Source organism: Thalassophryne amazonica, chromosome 17 (assembly GCF_902500255.1).
Source record: "Thalassophryne amazonica chromosome 17, fThaAma1.1, whole genome shotgun sequence".
Classification (NCBI taxonomy): Eukaryota; Metazoa; Chordata; class Actinopteri; order Batrachoidiformes; family Batrachoididae; genus Thalassophryne; species Thalassophryne amazonica.
Window position 1 is genome coordinate 70,622,490 of NC_047119.1, and position 15,342 is coordinate 70,637,831.

The 15,342-nt window shown below is 42.2% G+C and overlaps 1 protein-coding gene across 2 annotated transcripts in view; it reads left to right on the forward strand.

Annotated features, from left to right (window-relative positions):
• The window catches only part of crata (carnitine O-acetyltransferase a), a 117,572-nt gene that overhangs the window by 21,818 nt on the left and 80,412 nt on the right, over positions 1-15,342 (forward strand). The gene's annotated exons all lie outside the window — the stretch shown is intronic.

Sequence of the window (15,342 nt, forward strand, 5' to 3'; positions counted from 1 at the left end):
CGCATGTTGGCTTCCACCAGGGCTGCCCTTTGGCACCATTTATTACCTTTATGGACAGAATTTCTAGGCGCAGTCAGGGTGTAGGGGTCTGGTTTGGGAACCACAGAATCTTGTCTCTGCTATTTGAGGACGATGTGGTTCTGTTGGCTTTGTCAAATCAGGGCCTTCAGCGTGCACTGGGGCGGTTTGCAGCCGAGTGTGAAGCGTCCAGGATGAAAATCAGCACCTCCAAATCCGAGGCCATGGTTCTCGACCGGAAAAAGGTGCTTTGGCCTCTTCAGGTTGGTGGAGTGTCCTTACTTCAAGTGGAGGAGTTTAAGTATCTCGGGGTCTGGTTCATGAGAGAGGGCCAGATGGAGCGTGAGATTGACAGACGGATGTGCTGCAGTGATGCGGTCGCTGTATCGGACCATCGTGGTGAAGAGAGAGCTGAGCAGGTTGGGAAACCTCTCAGTTTACCGATCAATCTACGTTCCGACCCTCACCTATGGTCATGAGATTTGGCTTATGACCGAAAGAACAAGATCGCGAGTACAAGTGGCTGAGATGAGTTTCCTCCGCAGGGTGGCTGGGCGCTCCCTTAGAGATAGGGTGAGGAGCTCGGTCACTCGGAGGAGCCGCTGCTCCTCCACGTTGAAGGAGCCAGCTGAGGTGGCTCAGGCATCTTTTTCGGATGCCCCCAGGATGCCTCGCTGGAGAGGTGTTCTGGACACATCCCATCGAGAGGAGGCCCCCGGGGAAGACCCAGGACACACTGGAGGGACAACATCTTGCAGCTGGCTTGGGAATGCCTCGGGGTTCCCCCGGAGGAGCGGGGGGGAGGTCTGGGTGGATCGGGAGGTCTGGGTGGCTTTGCTTGAGCTGCTGCCCCCGCAACCCGACCTTGGATGAAGTGGAAGAAGATGGATGGATGGATGGATGGAAAGCCTTCTGCTGTGCGCTTGAAGCTTGTCGATGACAAGGTGCCAGTTTAAAGCATTCTGCTGTGCGCTTGAAGCTTGTCACTGTTGAGTTGATCAGGCAGGCTGTGATTCAACCCGACTTGGATTTCGATGCAACATGGCTCAGAGATGGAACTTACCAAGAAATGAACTTTCCCAAAATTTTTTGACCAAAAACCAAATGGTGACCTTGCCAGGGGTCATCAAAGTTCAAGGCAAAAATATGCAAAAACTGATATTTCATTAAATTTCCATCTAGGGCTGAAACAATTAGTCGAATAACTCGAATAATTTGATTACACAAAATGTTTGAGGCAAATTCTGTGCATTGATGCTCCGTTTAACATTGTAGTACATAAGCCAAGCCTGTGTGTGTGTGGTGCTGTAACACCCCCCCCCCCCCAAAAAAAAACAAAAACAGAAGAAGACTTAGAGCATGCACTTAATCCATGTAAGCGCTAATCAATTTAGCACGAAAGCTACCGCTTTCCAACGTGACACACAGTAAAATAAAACCTTTTAGGAGAAAGAGGGTCCACGCTGATCATCTGAAATCAGGGGTCGAAATACATTTCTTAACCTACTTGCACTGTTGCTAGTAACAAAAAAAATTACTTGCACCAAAAAAAGTTACTTGCACAACCAAAAGTCAATTTTAGACCTGGCCCACTTCGAGTTGCTTCCTGTTGCATCATGATGATGCAGGAATTTCTGCATCAGGTGCGCACAGCAGGGGGCAGAGAGCAGGCAGGTTCTCTGCATAGAGAAATCAGAGTGCACAGTTTGGCTACAGACAGACTGTGCACTCTGATTTCTGTTCTAGTTTATATTTGTTCTTCTGCTGAACTGCAGGTCTGTGCTCTGAGTTCTGTTATAGTTTATCTTTCCTCCTGTGACCGCGAGATGCACGCACGCATGCACGCGAACGAACCGTCGTGAGTAAATGTGGAGATGTCTTGAGTTATACTTCATGTGGACATGTCCTCAATCAGTCTGTGAGCAGGACTTATGTCCTTTTTTTAACACAGTGATGAGAGAGTTTGAGCGGAGAGCAAGGAACTAACTGCCTGCAGCCAGACATTTTATTTGAAAGTGAGTGGATATTTAAAAGGGCCATATTTAATATTATTGGAGTAGAATGGATTGTTGGATGTGGTGGAATATATTTAGATAATGATTTTAGATTATTATGTTTGAATGAAGATTTGTGAGAGTTTGACTGAGACCGTTTTGTAATAATGACTGGGATGTGGTGAATACGTTTTGTTCGAGAGGCAGTGCTGATGATGCATTGTGTGCGGGAGTGGGTAGGGGGCGTGCATGAATCCGGCAGTCAATCAAAAACAAGTGCAGTGTTATTGACGGTGTAGTGGATATTATCCTTGAGGAGGTGGTTACCAAAACTGTTGAGGTGGATGCCATCGGGTCTGAAGTAGGTTTGCACAACCAAAAGTCAATTTTAGACCTGGCCCACTTCGAGTTGCTTCCTGTTGCGTCATGTTGATGCAGGAATTTCTGCATCAGGTGCGCACAGCAGGGGGCAGAGAGCAGGCAGGTTCTCTGCATAGAGAAATCAGAGTGCACAGTTTGGCTACAGACAGACTGTGCACTCTGATTTCTCTTCTAGTTTATATTTGTTCTTCTGCTGAACTGCAGGTCTGCGCTCTGAGTTCTGTTATAGTTTATCTTTCCTCCTGTGACCGCGAGATGCACGCACACATGCACGCGAACGAACCGTCGTGAGTAAATGTGGAGATGTCTCGAGTTATACTTCATGTGGACATGTCCTCAATCAGTCTGTGAGCAGGACTTATGTCCTTTTTTTAACACAGTGATGAGAGAGTTTGAGCGGAGAGCAAGGAACTAACTGCCTGCAGCCAGACATTTTATTTTCTTTTAATTGTTCACATGTGCGTGCGTGAACGAATAGTAATATGTTTAATGTGTGGAATAAAAGTCAGCTCAGAGTCTAAAATTACACCCAAGTTTCTCACTTGTGGAGATGAATTAAAAGAAACTGACTGAAGTTTTGGTAAAAGTTTCATTCTCAGGGCCTCAGGACCAATAACTAAAACTTCGGTTTTGTCCTGGTTGAGATGGAGAAAGTTTTCTGCCATCCAGGATTCGATATCTAAGATAGTGTTAAAAAGTGTGTCCACTGGTCTTGTGTCATCAGGAGACACAGAGACATACAGCTGTGTATCATCTGCGTAGCTGTGAAAGCTAACTCCATGTCTCCTGCTGACACCACCAAGTGGGAGCATCTACAGGTTAAAAAGGACTGGTCCCAAAATCGAACCCTGGGGCACACCACATGTGACTTCATGAACATGAGAAGAGCAGGTATCGAGACTTACCATAAAAGTCCTGTCTGTAAGATACAAAGTAAACCATTTGTGTACAGTACCAGAGAGGCCAATGTTCTTCAAACTAACTAAAAGGACAGTGTGGTCCACTGTATCAAAAGCTGCGCTCAGATCCAGTAGAACCAACACTGTCAGAATCAAAATTTAATCTAAAATCATTTAATACCTTTAAAAGGGCTGTCTCAGTGCTGTGGTTCACCCTAAATCCTGACTGAAACTGCTCTAGGACATTGATAATTAATAAATTAATAAAATCACTAAGCTGAATAAAGACTAGTTTTTCTAAAATTTTACTTAAAAATGGTAAATTGAACACCGGTCTAAAATTGTTAAAATCACTGGAGTCTAAATTGCTCTTCTTCAGCAGGGGCCTCACCACCGCCCCTTTACACTTCCGGAGTAAAATGACGTCCTCACAGTTCTCACGGGGGCCCTCCTCTGTAAATCACAGGTGATGTTAAAAAATACACAGAAATGATCAGACACAGCTAAGTCACAAATAGAGGACACACTCCTGGCGTGATCACAAGGTCCAGGATGTGCCCCCTGCCGTGACTCGGCCGTGTGACATGTTGAGTAAAATCCATACAGTCCAATATGTTTAAAAACTTAACAGTGAGTGGATCTGAAGGGTTATCCATATGTATGTTAAAATCACCTGTTAAAATTATCCTGTCATAAGAACTATGTAAATAGGTTAAAAATTCTGAAAACTCATTAATAAAATCACCAGAATTTTTGGGTGGCCGATAAATAGTAACAGATAAAATTGTGGGGTTGCTAAAAACAATTGCATGATATTCAAAACTTGTGAACTGTTCGAATAAAATAGGTTTGGTGGCCAAGGTGTTTGTTATAGATGCTGTGCCACCGCCCCTTTTAGCACCCCTAGTAGAATAAAAAGAACTATAGTTCTGTGGAAGGACCTCAGTGAGAACTGCACCAGCATCTGCACCCAGCCGAGTTTCAGTTAAAAATAAACAATCAAGTTTTTTTTTTTGTCTAAAAGCAGGTCATTAACAATAAAAGTCTTATTTGAAAGTGAGTGGATATTTAAAAGGGCCATATTTAATATTATTGGAGTAGAATGGATTGTTGGATGTGGTGGAATATATTTAGATAATGATTTTAGATTATTATGTTTGAATGAAGATTTGTGAGAGTTTGACTGAGACCGTTTTGTAATAATGACTGGGATGTGGTGAATACGTTTTGTTCGAGAGGCAGTGCTGATGATGCATTGTGTGCGGGAGTGGGTAGGGGGCGTGCATGAATCCGGCAGTCAATCAAAAACAAGTGCAGTGTTATTGACGGTGTAGTGGATATTATCCTTGAGGAGGTGGTTACCAAAACTGTTGAGGTGGATGCCATCGGGTCTGAAGTAGGTGGGTCAGTTCCAAAAAAGGTTAAAATTGTCTATGAAATTAATCTGATGAAATCTGCATAGAGAGTGCAGCCAAGAGTTCATATAGTGGGTCCGGCTGAAACACTCATCGCCTCGGTGTTGCGCGGGGAGGGGCCCAGATAAAAACACTGATATACCGTCCAAAAACCACGGCTTAAGCAGGTTTAAAAGTTCTTTAAAGTCCTGTTTGGTCAGCTCAGACCTCGCACGTGCAATGTCATTTGTTCCCACATGAACAATGATCCGATAAACAAAAGACGGCATGGACATTAGCAGATCAGGGAGAACTTTAATAATGTGGGACACAGTAGCTCCGGGGAAACAGTGGGTGATAGTGTTGAAATAACGAACCTTCCTGATGATAGAATCTCCAATTAAAATAGTTGTCGGGGGGAACAGAGATTGAAGTGGGTCCGGGCGAGGACTTCTGCACTGTAGATCAACACGAGGGGAAGCAGAGGTGGGGGCGTGGGGCTGACACGGACGGCCAGGCGGAGACCCCTCAGCCGTGGATCGAGGCTGGGTGGAGGCACCCTTTCCCAAGGCAGACGGAGTTGCGGCCCGTTGTGGCCGTGCCACCACCTGCCGCCGCGGAGAGACCGTGTGCGCGGCAGCTTGTTCGGGCCACCCCGCACCTGAAAGCCGCAGGACCGCAGGCTGCGCCGCGGTGTTTAGTCGCCGCGCGGCTGGTGGGGGAGGAGGCACAGGCAGCGATGAGACCGGCGGCTGAGGAGGAGACAGGCCCGGATCCCCGCTGGACCTTCATCTGACAGCCTCTCTCAAAATTTTTCGCCTGGTGGAAGATTTTGTGGAGTGCCCGGTATCCGTTTGAAGTTTACCAGTGGACTCGGAAAACAGAATTGGTTGTAACATGTTCGGAGCGGAGGTTCAGTGGTTCCAAAGGAACGGGTGGAGATAAATGCTGAACCAGGGCATCTGGAGCGGGTGAGTTCGATGACAGAACAGAAAAGCGGTTTGAAAGAGTCACTGTTTTTGATACCTGGTGAGGGGTTGAACAGGAGGCAGGACTTAAGGGACAGGTTTGTGAGTCCCAAACAACTGTGTCCAGCAGAGTGTTGTTGAGAGTTGCTATTTGGTGATTTTGTTTGGAGGCGACATCAAACAGTTGGGAAAGTAATTTATCCTTTCGTTTGAGTTCCTGCGTGGCAGCCATGTTCCCCTCACACCAGGCGAGTCACAGCTCCGTCCCCGGCCACACTGACAAACAGTCTCTGAAAGAAGTCCTCTCTTTCTTCTGTGTTTTCCTCAGACTCGCACTGAGTGTTTTCACTTTTTATTTTCACTTTTTTGGACAGTTAACTATGCTTCACAAGCACGGTTACCTTGTTTGTGAAGCATTGCTTGTTTGTGAAGCTTTATTTAAGCTTACACGGTACGCTTAAATAAAATAATAATAATAAAACAGTGACTGCAAGGCTTGCATGTTCAACCTGCAGCTGAAATGCATCTGCTGAATCGCAGAGAAAGAGGGATTAAAAAAATCATGCAGGGACCCAGCTCACCAACATTAAAAATAAAATAATAAAAAAAAAAAGGTTCAATTTTACAAGTTGGGTACAACAAAAAACAGGCACAACCCATTGCCATTTCAACAAAATGTCAAGACTTTGACTGAGCTCCTGACACCAACGAAAGATCCAAAACTTGTAAAGATGTGAAAAAATAAATGATTTCCCAGGAAAACGGAAAGGGATACACTACATTTGACAATCTGTGTGATGGCGCAGCGACATTGTGCCATTGCTTAGGAAGAGCCCTGGACTGTTGATGTTTAAAAACGCAGAAATGCTTTTTATCCGATTAATCGCCAGAATAAACAATGGAATGCTTGATTACTAAAGTAGTCGATAGCTGCAGCCCTATTCCCATCTTTCAAGTGGTGTAACATTCAGCGCCATCAAGTCCCCAAGCCAGTTTAACTATCAAATGACTTATGGAGGCAAACTCTTTCATCTTATATACATATTAGGTTGGGGGATCGATCGTTCGAATATAGGGGACGCTCAAAGTCTGGTCATTTCATGAAATTGCTGTATTTAAAGGCCCATAACCCTCTGTGCCATCAAGACCCCAATCAGATTTCAGTGTTATCAACAAATATAGGGCCTACTCTATCAAATACAATTGAATAACATTGGGGTCTTGATGGTGCTGGCCAACAGAGGGTGCCAAAGTACTCAACGTGCCCAATTTTGAGGAAGTTTAGCGCCACCTGGTGGCCTACACCATGAGCCTTTTTTAACGAAATTTGCAGGAGTGGATAAACTATCATCTATACTTTATATAACAGTTGGCTGAATTTTGGGCACTCTTATACTGGTTTGATACCCCTTTTTAATCAGGTCATTGAACACATGCTCGCTAACCCAATTGCATGTATTACCACATGAATGCATGTATGATCCGATGATATTTTCTTTTGATTCTCCTTCCCTTATATACAGTCAATCCAATACATGTGTATTGGTATCATGACCTGTTCAATAGAACGTAAGAATTTTCCTGAAGTTATTTTTCCCGTACCAAAATCCTCAAGTCTGCCAAGGGAAAGGCAATTTGAGGCATATCTAAGTAAGTCATGCATGAACTCTTGTACTCCAGATGACGCAAATCAAGAGACAAATGTCTGACCAATGACTTGATTTTAAAGGGGTATCACATCAATATAAGAGGAGTCCCCAAAATTCTGTCAACTGTTGTATAAAGTATAGATGTTGGTGTATCCACTCCTGCAAATTTCATTTAAAAAGGCTGATGGCGTGGGCCACCAGGTGGCGCTAAACTTCCTCAGAATTAGGCAAGTCGAGTACTTTGACACCCCCTGGTGGCCAGCACCATCAAGACCCCAATATTAAAAAAGGGCCTTTAAAGTGTGGCTCTCTGAAATGCTGTTATTGATAAATATGAGATCCTTACAGTCCTGTTCGAGGAATAGATTTTCTATGTGCAATTCATTTCTGGTTCATCTTGAAACAAGTAATTTTGACTAGTGCTGTGTCTCTAATATATTTCCTTCCTGTTATTTTGTTTTATTTTTTCTGTATCTGTTAACATGTGAAACTACCAAATATTAATGCACCTGAGCCCTGTTAGTTTGTCAAAATTGAAAAACCAAAATAAAATATTGAAAAAAAAACAAAGGGCCTATATTTGTTGATAACATTGAAATCTGATTGGGTCTTGATGGTGCAGAGGATTATGGGGTTTTAAATACAGCCAATTTTGCAAAATGACCAGACTTTGAGCACCCCTTATATGAAGCACCATCCTAATATGTATACGTATAAGATGAAAGAGTTTACCTTCCTATGTCATTTTATAGATAAACTAGTTTGGGGACTTGATGGTGCTCAATGTTACACCACTTGAAAGATGGGAATGTAATGAAATATCAGTTTGTGCGTATTTTTGAACTTGAACTTTGATGACCCCTGGCAAGGTCACCGTTTTGTTTTCGGTCGAGAAATTTTGGGAAAGTTCGTTTCTTGGTAGGTTCCATCTCTGAGCCAAGTTTTGTTGAAATCTGATTCGGCTTGAATCACACACTAATGTAAACCTGGTTGTTGTTTTGAGTTGCCTGTCCTTCACCCACACACGTTTTTGGGTCATGGTTTTTTTTTTTTTGCTCCATCATATCAGTGAACACTGATAAGGCTTGTCCTATTGTCTGGGACAGCCAGTAATTAGCCAGTGCCAGAAGAAAAAGTGATACGACACCTCTGAATTGCCGTTATGCAGCGAGGGACAGTATGTTGGATACAAAGTTGAAAACCTAGATAAAATGACACTTTTTATATAATTGAGACAACGGTACAAAAAATAAAAACTTAACAGTATAACTAACTGAAATGTGTTGCATGAGGTTTTATTTAACTGTGACATTGCATGGCAATTCATGATTTTTTTTTTTTTTTTTTGTTGCAATTTTTAACCTTAAAAGAATTGCCTGAATGTTAAGCCTCGGTCCCACAGAATAAAAAGCCATGAATAATGAGCCACACATGGGTGTGTCAGCGATTATTTGAAGAATGATTCACGTTTTAAGCCACCACGTATCCGCACATCTGCCAGTTATCAGCCAGCCTCTAGTGAGCAACGACCAACCAGTCATTTGAGCCCCGTCCAGCCTCAAGTGGCTTGTGTCGCCATAAATGATCCACGTCAAGCCACATATGATCCATGTAGCACCATGTAACGCATCGTTGGTGCACGTTTAGGTATGGGTTTGGTCCAAACCTCCAGCTCTCCTTTATATAGCACTTTTCACAGACCAAGGTCACAAAGTGCTTCACACGATATAAATAGACAATAAAAACAACACATACAAATATAAAGCAATAATATAATTGAAACTAAAATGCCAGTTTAAAAAATTGTGTCTTTAGTTGCTGTCTAAAAACATCCACAGAATCCAGTGAGCGAAGGGAACAGGGAAGCTCATTCCAGAGGTGAGGTGCCACAGCTTTAAAAGATCTGTCCCCTCGAGTTTTAAAACAAGTTCGGGGAACCATCAGCAGGTTCTGATTGGAAGACCTCAAACTCCTGCTGGAAATATAAGGCTGGATCAGGTCCTTAATGTATTCCGGTGCCTGCCCATGTAGAGCTCTAAAGGTCAGCACTAGGATTTTGTAATTTATCCTGTAAAAAACAGGGAGCCAATGTAAAGACTTGAGGACAGGAGTAATATGCATTCTTCTGTGGGCGCGGGTAAGAAGTCGTGCAGCAGAATTTTGCACTACCTGCAGGTGGGCCAGCTCTTTCTTATTGAGGCATGTAAAGAGACTGTTACAATAATCAAGTCGCAAAGAAACAAATGCGTGTACAATCATCTCTAGCTCATTAAAAGCCACCATTTTGCATAATTTGGAAATGTTCCGAATTTGAAAAAAAAAAAACTGTTCTTAACGAGCTGTCTAGTGTGATTTTCCAAAGACACCCCTCCATCCAAAATGACACCCAGGTTACGCAGGCTGCCTTTAACAGAGCTGCTCGGATTAATATCTGGAGCTACAATCAGTGTTTCAGTCTCATTAAAATTCAACTGCAGGCTGTTTTCAGACCATCACCTCCCCAAGATGGTGATGTGGTTAAGGTGTTGGGCTTGAGACCAGAAGATCCTGGGTTCAAATCCCCGCCTGACTGGAAAATCACTAAGGGCCCTTGGGCAAGGTCTTTAATCCCCTATTGCTCCCGGTGTGTAGTGAGTGCCTTGTATGGCAGCACCCTGACATCGGGGTGAATGTGAGGCATAATTGTAAAGCGCTTTGAGCGTCTGATGCAGATGGAAAAGCGCTATATAAATGCAGTCCATTTACCATTCTGTAATTTTAGTGAGACAACTAATGAGAGAACAAATTTTCTGGGCTTCAGTTGTCTTAAAAGAACAGTACAGCTGCAACTCATCGGCATACAAATGGTAGGACACATCACAGAACTGCTGGATCAACTTACCAAGAGGAAAGATGTACAGCAGGAACAAAATCGGACCCAGGACTGAGTCCTGCGGCACACCCCACAAATGATCAGCAGATTCAGACATCACATTGTTCACAGAAACACTAAAAGTTCTACCAACCAAGTAAGAGCTAAACCACTCTAATACAGGACCCGACATGCCAACCGTATCCTGCAGTCTATTAATCAAAATGCCATGGTCAACGGTATTGAATGCAGATGATAGATCTAATAAAACCAGCACAGAACATTTACTGCTATCAGCGGCCATCATAATGTCACTAGACACCTTCAACGGGGCCGTTTCAGTGGAATGAAACTCACGGTACCCAGACTGAAATGTGTCATAGATGTTGTTAGTCTGCAAAAATGATTTAAGTTGGACACAGACCACCTTTTCCAAGGCTTTAGCCAAAAAGGGGGTCTTTGATATTGGCTTAAAGTTCTTCAGTTCCGTAGAGTCCAATCCTGCTTTCTCTAGCCGTGGTTCCACAACAGCATGTTTAAAAGAACAAGGAAACACACCAGTCGACAAAGACAAATTGAACATTTTAACAATACAAGGCCCAATAGAGTCAAAAACATTCATAAACAATCTAAAAGGAAGTACATCCAAAATACCAGAGGATGGTTTCATTTTGTTGATGACAGATAGAATGTCCTCAATTGTAACAAGCTTAAAGGATGCCCAGCATTGAGGGGGAGGTCCCAAATACCGGGAACCACAACAAGAGGGCAATGACAGTGGCAAACTATCTTTTATGACTCTGACTTTGTCAATGAAGAAATTAAGGAACTCATCACTACTTGTTTTAAGAACAACAGGAGTTACAGGAGCAACAGGTGACACAGTAGAGCTGATTGTGTCAAAGAGCACTTTGGGATTTCTCTTATTTGAGGCAATCAGCCGATTAAAAATAGCTTGCCCTGGCCTCCTCTAACATCTTACTTAAGGAGGATATTAGATCTCTTAAATGTAGCCTGTGGACCTCCAATTTTGTTGATTTCCATAAACGTTCAATCTGGTGACATAATCTCCTTTGATTCATAATTGCATCATTGATCCAAGGACAGAACCGGCCACGGGAAACCTTATTAGCTTTAAGTGGTGCTATTTGATCCAAAATAATAGCACAATGGCTGTTAAAACAGTGCATAACGCCTCCAATTTCAGTGAATTCACTAAAAAGTAAAGGGTCAAATTTATCACAGAACTGCATAGCGACTGCCTCTGTAAGTACTGATCTAGGCTCAGGTGGGGCCATCAGGTCAAAGAAAACACAGCAGTGGTCACTCAGAAAAACATCCTCCACACACACATTGGCAATATGCAAGCCCAATGCAAAAACTAAATCTAAAGTGTGACCTTTAGTGTGGGTGGGGCCTGACACGTACTGCTTAAAATTAAAAGCCTCAGCCATTGATATAAGTTCCCTAGCTGGGCTGGAAGTGTCATCATCAATGTGTAAATTAAAATCACCAATAATCAAAACCTTTTCCAGACGAACTATAGATGTTAAAAAATCAGTAAAATCCTTAAGAAAAGTCCCAGCATGACCTGGAGGGCGATAAATCAATATGGAATAATATAATAATATATTTATCCAAGGAACCAACTTCCATCATAAGCGCTACGAAAGATGCCAAGTCACATTCTGTACATGTTACAACAGCGTGGCTTCGTAGTAAAAGAGTGTGGGTACTAGACTGGTCTGCCTGCAGTCCAGACCTGTCGCCCATTGAAAATGTGTGAAGCATTATGAAGTGCAAAATATGACAACAGAGACCCCGGACTGTTGAACAACTGAAGTCGTACATCAAGCAAGAATAGGAAAGAATTCCACCTACAAAGCTTCAACAATTAGTGTCCTCAGTTCCCAAACGCTTATTGAGTGTTGTTAGAAGGAAAGGTGATGTAACACAGTGGTAAACATACCACTGTCCCAGCTTTTTTGAAACGTGCAGGCATCCATTTCAAAATGACCAAATATTTGCACAAAAACAATAAAGTTTATCAGTTTTTAACATTTGTGGTGTATTCAATTGAATATAGGTTCAAGAGGATTTGCAAATCATTATATTCTGTTTTTATTTACATTTTACACAACGTCCCAACTTCATTGGAATTGGGGTTGTAGTACAATTTTATAAAATAAATATTGGATATACACATTATTGACTTTACTGGTGAGTTTTCACCTGAGGCGGCAGGTCCACCCGTTACACTGTTGTTGTTGTCCGCCATTGTTGGTTTTGACACATGCGCTTTTGGAGAAATCTCGGTTCAGTTACTTTCCCCTGTGACCCTGTGACCTACATGACGTTGTTTCAACACTTTTCTTCTCGTACCCATAAACTTGAATTCATGTTCACAGTGAAGACTTCGTAGTCGTAGAAATTAGTTATGAATACGAATGGTTAGAATTATGCTCACATCTTTTAGGCAGCTTTCTCACTCCATATTTAACCAAATGATTTTGTTTTAACAAAATAGGTCCCACATGGAACCCTGAGGAACGCCTGTGGTCTACAAAATAATTTCTGAACCACTTTGTCTTCGGACTGAAACCTCATCCCTGAGCTTGTTACTACTTTGCTCTTTTTGTCTTCAGTAGCTCAGGGAGTGTGCTTGTAATGTTGTTTTATTGCTGTCCCCAGCAGTACAGGGACAATGAAGAACCTTATCTTGTAGTCGTCTGGTACTGCACGGTCAGTGTGCTCTGGAGTAGCTAGTTTTCAAAAACAAAGTGACTGTGCCATGACGGGAGAAGTTGTGCATAACTTTTGTCTGTTGTATCACCACCCAGCTTCATGGTTGAGTGGCACAAAGAAGGAGAAGGAGTCTCACGCCTGGATTAGATCTGTTTTCGTGTATGAATACATGGTGTTCCACAAATTACATAATAGGTGGCAATTTGAATTTAGTAGGTCATGTCAGGTGCGTAGAAGCCGCGGTAAAATTACTTATTTGGGAGGGGGCTGTCTGAAAAAAGTTTTGTGAAAACCCTGTGCTATTTGGTGGCTTCTGGTGCATACTACTACTAATAATAATAATAACAATGATAAAAATAATAATGAACATTTGCCTGGATTTCAGTTCACCACACACACACACACACACACACACACACTCAATCACTCACAGTGTTGGCCTCATCTGTCAGATGCGATGAATAATCAGTGTATTTGGCTGTATATGCTGCTCAGGCTGTCCTCCGGTGTGGTATCGTTACTCTGTAAAGCCCTGATCCCACCAAATAATGAACAGTGAGTAATGAGCCACGGGGTATGTTTTTTTGGTACATTTCCAACAATCGTGGGAGAATAGTGGCTCTGAGAGGCTCTTAGAGGCAGAATATTCGGTTAACGAGTCTCATCTCAGAGTGGCGCTCAACATTTCAAGATGTTCAAAAGTTAGGAACAGCAGCGTGGGACAGTTTGTGTACGAGGTACTACGAGGACAAATGAAGATTTTAGAGGCGTGTGGTGAGAACGAGGCTGCTAAAAGCCCATTATCCGAGCACCTGGCAGCTACCAAGACCCGACTGGCTATTTTGGAGAGGCTCCACCCTCTTGTGTACTACAATTCCACCTGCTTTGTGCACCAGACGTATATATCTATATACATAAAGGGCTACGTCTGTCTGGGATAAACTCCCAAACTATAATATGTAGCCCTAAAAACTATATATATTCTGAATCCTCGTGACATGGGGAACAAACTGGTACCATTTTTTTTTTAACTTGAACTGAAAATTACCCCCAAAATAGCCATTTATGTAAGACCATAGTGTTGTACCATGTGCAATAAACTCCCAAACTGACAAGACTCATCCAAATATGACAAGACAGATTCAAATTTCCAGCCGTATATATGTGTTGGCCATCTCTGTTTATTTAATCCCTTGCTACAACACACTCACCACAGCACAGCCACAGCACACTCAGCAAAACAACATGCTTAGGCTGAGGCTGTGAGTATGACCAGGCAGATTCTAATTTCCAACCCTGTATATGTGTTGGCCATCTCTGTTTATTTAATCCCTTTATACAGCACACTCAGCACAGCACAGCCACAGCACACTCAGCAAAACAACAATATGCTTAGGCTGAGGCTGTGAGTATGACCAGGCAGATTCAAATTTCCAGCCCTGTATATGTGTTGGCCATCTCTGTTTATTTAATCCCTTTCTACAGCACACTCAGCACAGCACAGCCACAACACACTCAGCAAAACAACAACATGCTTAGGCTGAGACTGTGGGTATGACCAGGCAGATTCAAATTTCCAGCCTTATATATGTGTTGGCCATCTCTGTTTATTTAATCCCTTGCTACAACACACTCAGCACAGCACAGCCACAGCACACTCAGCAAAACAACAACATGCTTAGGCTGAGGCTGTGGGTATGACCAGGCAGATTCTAATTTCCAACCCTGTATATGTGTTGGCCATCTCTGTTTATTTAATCCCTTTCTTCAGCTACTTTATGTTCTCAACTGTTAAGCACCTGACTTTCCTGTACAACCCAGTTTGACTTCCTGTCTGAATACATTCATTTTATGTTTGTAAATTGCAATGTAAAAACAGTGAAATACACCACTACCTCAATTTTGATTCATTGATATTTACATTTACTGTTACCTACCTTTTGTGTGTAATTTTGTTAAATTTGATTGCAAAACAAATCTGCATAAAGGACTTCAAATGTGTTTGTCTTTTAATGAAGTATTTCCGCTTAGTTTGGGGAGTCCACCTCTTATAGTTCTGCTGGACAAACTTTAGTCCATTAACTATTATATTTATAAGACATCAGCATTACAAAAACAAATGTTGGGCAATTGTTTTGATTAAAACAGCTTATGTCTAAAACAGGTTAACCTGGGCAGTGCCAGGTACCCCAGCTGGTGTGTGTGTGTATATATATATATATATATATATGTATATATATGTATGTGTATATATGTATGTGTATGTGTATATATATGTATATGTATGTGTATATATATATGTATATGTATGTGTATATATATATGTATATGTATGTGTATATATATATGTATATGTATGTGTATATATATATGTATATGTATGTGTGTATATATATGTATATGTATATGTATATCCACATCCAGCATGTTCACCTCCAAGATC